We start from the raw sequence: 5,946 nt of genomic DNA on the forward strand, positions 1-5,946 counted from the left end.
CGCCCAAGGGTCAGGGATTCTGGACGAAATTCGCGTCCGGCCTCAGAGCCACCTCCACCCACGGGAGGCTCCGCCCACCGGCCCCGGCCCGAGGGTCCAGCCCACTGCCAGACGGGCAGGGCCGCTACCTCCGGGCGTTGCTGGTCACCGTCCTGCTCTTCCAGGCAGCGGGAAACGAAGCTCCGAAACCACTTCCTTCTGTTTTTTTGGAGCAAACTAGAAATTAGAGCCGAAGAACAGCCGAAAAAAGTTTTGGAATCTGATAAACCTAAATTTGATTCCCAGGCTCTGCCCCTGGGAGATCGTGGGCAAAATTTTAAACCTTTATTTCCTCCCTTGAGAAATAGAGATCAGGATGGTTCAGCGTACCTCCCACGATCCTAGATATGCAATAACTTCAGTTGGTATGTACACTGTCTGGCGCCGTGGGCAATAAATGGTGGCGGTGGTGGCTGTTGGCAACCGGTTACGTTTACCAAACAGAAGATGTCGGACAAGATTAATGCCGCGCAGCTGCCCTGCGAGCTCCCCGAGCCGGAATGAGAGGAATTGTGTGCCGAATCCACAAACCATGGAGCCCCCATCCAGCCACCTCTTCTGTGCAGAAAGACCCCTTACGGTTCCCTTCTGCTTGAACACCGTTCTTAGACCGGAAGCTCCTCCTCTGGCTCTGGGGAGCCTTCCATGCTCGATGGACCACGTGAAACTGCCTGTCAAGAGCACACATCACCTCCAAGTTTCCTTCCAATTGACTTTAAAATTATCCAACTTGAACAAATATCCATCATCCCAAACCATCACAAAACAAATGACCCCGCCACACGCTAATCCCTGCTGTCAGCTGCAGCTGAAGGGTCAAATAAACTGCACCCATTTTACAGAAGAAAAAAAGGGAGGTCTCAATAAACATAAAATCATGCTGTCTTGCTTGAGGTACAGACTTTTATTCTGGAACAGCCTTCCCTTAGCCCAACTCTCTATCATGGCCCTGTGGGCTCCAGGTACCACGCACATTTGGTCGGACTCACAACTAGCTAAGCAATGCCAGAAGCCAGAGCACAATGGAAAACGCACTGGACTGGGAGTCAGGAGACCCAAGTTTGGGTCTCAGCTCTGACCATATTAGTTAGGTAAACCTTGGTTCAATAGGAAGATTACTAGTCAGTACTAACATTCATTCAGTGACGACTATAAATACTTAAGACCATTAAGGAAGGCCTTCTAATTCTGGCTCCCACCTGCTCCTCTACCTCCCATCGTGTCACCCCAAGTACCTTATGCCATAGTAACACTTGAACTACACAAAATTCCCAGAACCTGTCCTTACTCCATGTGCCCCCCTCCCCTTTTCTTAGCTGTGCCTCTGTCTGGAATGTTCTTTTCATGCATCTCTGCCTAGTACACTCTGACATCCTTCAAACCCCATTTCAAAATTCACAACCTACAAAGTCTTCCTTAAGCCTCATCCTTTCTCCTTCCCACAAAACAAATTTCTCCTCAGTGATTCCACAGCACTTTTCATATCACTGTTATATATGTAAAACATGACTATATTATTATTGATTTAATTATCAGTCCATCTCTCACAATACACTTTGAGGCCCTCCAAGGCAGGAATCTTGTTTTCATTTATGTACCCAGATGTCCAGCACAGGGCCCATCATCAACAGCAGCAGCAGGAGTACCTGGTGTGAAGTCAGATAGACCAGGTTCTCCCTCAAACTTGTCATGTGACTTTAAACAAGTCCGTTTATATCTGAGCCTCAGTTCCTTTTATTAGTAAAATTGGACTAATACTCACACTGACTCCTCAAGTTTGTTTGTAAAAGGAATTTGCAAACTCCCTCATGCAGGTGCGAATTTAAAAATTATTGCAGGAACCCAATCCTGTAAAATCTACTTCCTTCATATCTTTTCTATTCTTAACTGTATTACTCATAACCTGTGACTTGTTTCCAGTCTGGGTCCCCTCCAGTCCTCTCCATTGTGTTGTCAGTCTCATCTTTCCAAACCACAAATCTGACAATAATAATATTACTATTATTATAACAATCTTAATGATGAGGGCTAATATTTATTATTTGATTATTTGCCAAGTACTTCGAGTCTTCTTAAAACCCTAGACTTCATTAGTAAGGTCAAACTCCTTAGCCTGCCACTCTTTCATGATCTTATTCCTATCTTCTTTTCTAACCTAGCTATTTACCCCTCCCGTGGGTGAATCCCAGTCTTTCCTAATATGCTGTGGTATTTTATACTTCTTGTTCTAACTTAGTCCTATTCATCTTTTTAACTTGGTCCTAACTTCACCTCCCACAAGAAGCTTTCCTTGCCCTTGATTGTACAATCTGGCTGAATGACCACACCCCTGTCCTGGGCTCCCATATAGAGCATGCCATGTCCAGCATTTATCAGATGCTTTGTCATTGCTGGTTCTTTTGTTTGTCCTCCTCACCAAATTCAATTCCTGGCTCAGAGTAGAAGTTCAACAAGTATCGGCTGATTGAATGAATCAGAATGGCTGGAGGGCAGATTTAAGATGAATACTAGCCCTGGCTGAGCACGAGAATCACTGGGGTTGCTTATTAAAACTAGAAGTGCCTGAGCCCTACCCTTGGAAATTCTGATTCAGTAGATCTAGTATAGGGGCTGAAGTCCACACTTTACAAATCTCTAATGTATAGTCTGGTTTAAAATAACTGTTCTATACCTTTGCTATTCCAAGCGCAGTAGGGGTAGACTAGAATCACCTGAGAGCTTATTAGAAATGCCGACTCTCACCCTGGCCAGTTTGGCTCAGCGGTTAGATCGTCGGCCTGTGGTGCAGAGAGATCAGGGTTCAGTTCCCGCTAAGGGCATGTACCTCGGTTGCAGTTTGTCCCCGGCCCTGGTTGGGTTGTGCGGGTGGCAACCACTCGATGTGTCCCTTTCACGTTGATGTTTCTCTCTCCCCCCCCCCCACCCTCCCACTCTACCTGAACAAAAAAATGGAAAAATGTCCTCGGGTGAGGATAAAAAAAAAAAAAAAAAGGAAAGAAATGCAGACTCTCAGGCACCACTCCAGGTCGACTGAAAAAGAGTCTGCAGTGTAACAAGATCCCCAGGGAATTCATAGGCACATTAGCTTTTGGGAAATATTGGTCTCTTCCATTGGACTAGTACCATCTACCTCATACTAAACAAGGAACATTTGTCAGTGAGATTTGTATATTTGTCAGTTTGTAATTTACAAAGCACATTTCAAATAGTAAAAGGAAAAGCAGTAAAACATTATTTAATCCTCATGACAATCCTTTGAGATAACAGCAGGTGTTCCCAGAACTCTGACCGATGACATCTATCCATGATGGGTTCTCAAATTAGATATGTGTAAAGATGCCCTATCCAGCCAGAGCGAGTTTGTGACTATGACTAAATTCACATGATTAACTAACATATACCTTCCTGAAGGGCCACCATATTGTCTTTCACATTCTTTTTAGCCCAGAGACAGCAAGGTTCTTTGGTTCAATTTCAGAGTGTTAAATCAATCTGTTACCATATATATCTATATTTTTGTTGTTGTTAATCCTCACCTGAGGATATTTTTTTCATTGATTTTTAGAGAGATTGAAAGGGAGGGAGGGAGGGAGGGAGAGAGAGAGAGAGAAAGATCAATGTGAAAGAGACACATAGATTGGTTGCCTCCCACATGTGCCCCTACCGGGCCAGGGATCAAACCTGCAACCCAGGTACATGCCTTTGACTGGGAATCGAACCCATGACCCTTTGGAGCAAGGGCTGGGCTGACGCGCTAACCACTTAGCAACATCAGCCAGGGCTGTTACCATATTTTTGAGGACTTACCGGCTGGGTGTGACCAAGGCCTGTCTGTGACTCACCTAATCTCAGGTTGTCAGAATTTCTGTCTACCTCACATGGCTTCTTTGATCAACTGAAGGTGTCTTTCGAGGTTCCCTGATAATTTGAAATAGTGTAATATGAGGTGATAATAAATCCTGATTTCATGTGTACAACTTTAAAATAATGCAACTCTCCCTTATTAAAAAAATTAATGGAAACAATTTCCAAGCTGGTTACTCAAGTAAATTGTGAACGGTGTTTACAATCGTGCCACACGGTGGCGCCATTTTAGCCGGTAAATAGAAATCGGTGCCGAGTTTTGTCAGTATTGTCTGAACCAGGTTGGGGTTTACACGCACCAGCATTTCTTAGAAAATTGTGGTGGCTTTTATTTAGTTTTTGTGTTTCAAAATCCCTTTAAATATCTTATAATAATGTTATCCTAACATCCCATTAGCGGTGGTGCTACTAAAAGGGCTGAAAAGCACAGCTGAAAATCAGTTACAATGGAAGGGAGGTTAGGCGTGATAAAACCCCATGATATGCTCTGCAATTTAACCAGCAGAGAGCACGCCATACAATATTAGAGATAATACTGAGAATATAGAAAGCAAAACTATGCTACAGGGGCTGTAGATTGATGTTTTCCTAGAATACATTTCCCTAAGAAATATTTCTAAGGGAAATGAGCGCTGATTGATGGGTGCTTGGATTCCCATCCTGAGTGCAAAGCATTTATTTATCTTGCATAATCAACCACATGCTGGGAGATTCCAAAAGACCAACACAGAGGCTCCGCTGATGTTTTTTTTAGCAGTTGGGTCCCTGGACTATGGATAGAGATAATCTGACTCCAACTCTCCTGCTCCCACCACTTCCTAGTAGTGTAATTTTGGGCAAGTCAATAACAAACTCTGTCTTATTTCCTCATCTGTAAAATGGGCACATGATAGCACCCAGCTCATAGAGTTCCTATGTGAGAGCTAAATGAAGACAATCTAGTAGGAGTAAGTGCTCATTAAATGTCAGCCATCCTGCCCTGGCTGGTTTGGCTCAGTGGTTAGAACGTTGGCCTGCGGTCCCGAGAGACCCGGGTTCGGTTCCTGCTAAGGACATATACCTCGGTTGCAGTTTGTCCCCGGCCCTGGTTGGATTGTGCAGGTGGCAGCCACTTGATGTGTCCCTTTCACGTCTCTCTCTCTCTCTCTCTCTCTCTCTCTCTCTCTCCCTCCCACTTCATCTGAACAAAATATGGAAAAATGTCCTCAGGTGAGGATAAAAAAAAAAATGTCAGCCCAGCGGTTAGAGCGTCGGCCTGCGGTCCTGAGAGACCCGGGTTCGGTTCCCGCTAAGGGCGCGTACCTCGGTTGCAGTTTGTCCCCGGCCCTGGTCGGCTGTGCGGGTGGCAGCCACTCGATGTGTTCCTTTCACGTCGATGTCTCTCTCTCTCTCTCTGTTCCTCTCTCTCCCTCCCACTCTACCTGAACAAAAAAAGGAAAAATGTCCTCGGGTGAGGATAAAAAAAAAACAAAAACAAAAAAAAACGTCAGCCATCCTTCTTCTCTTCTACATTGCCCAGAGAATTCTTTGCCCTTCATCTCTCTGCATATCTGACACATAACTGGCTGTGCTCATTCTGGAAAATCTGTTATTTGATTCTTTGTCAGTCTTATTTTGAAATATATGAGAAAACTTTTGGGTTTTCCTGAAATCGTAGGAAAGGCTGTTATAGCTCTGTGGATCAAGGCTGGCAAGATGTTGGCAGAATCTTCAGGGACCTGTTCCTCCCTTTTGCCATGTCCAACCCTCCTCCTCTGGATTTGTCTGACCACCTCCTCACGTTGCTGAAGCCATCACAGGGGCCTGCTGCCCAAGACACAACACTCTGCCAGCCAGGCCCAGACTTCTCCTCATCCCCTCCATCTAAGCTCAGAGAACTGGGCTCCTAGAGACTTCCTTCCTCCTCCTCCTCCAGAGGACCCTTTGTCATCTTTGGGGAACAGGATATTTTAGGGCTGAGTAAAAGGATGATAAGGACTAGAAGGGGATTAGAGGGACACTTCTCACTCTCTTTGGAGTGGCATTTGGTGGTAAGATTGGGGG

This window comes from Molossus molossus, unplaced genomic scaffold (genome assembly GCF_014108415.1).
Source record: "Molossus molossus isolate mMolMol1 unplaced genomic scaffold, mMolMol1.p scaffold_m16_p_12, whole genome shotgun sequence".
Classification (NCBI taxonomy): Eukaryota; Metazoa; Chordata; class Mammalia; order Chiroptera; family Molossidae; genus Molossus; species Molossus molossus.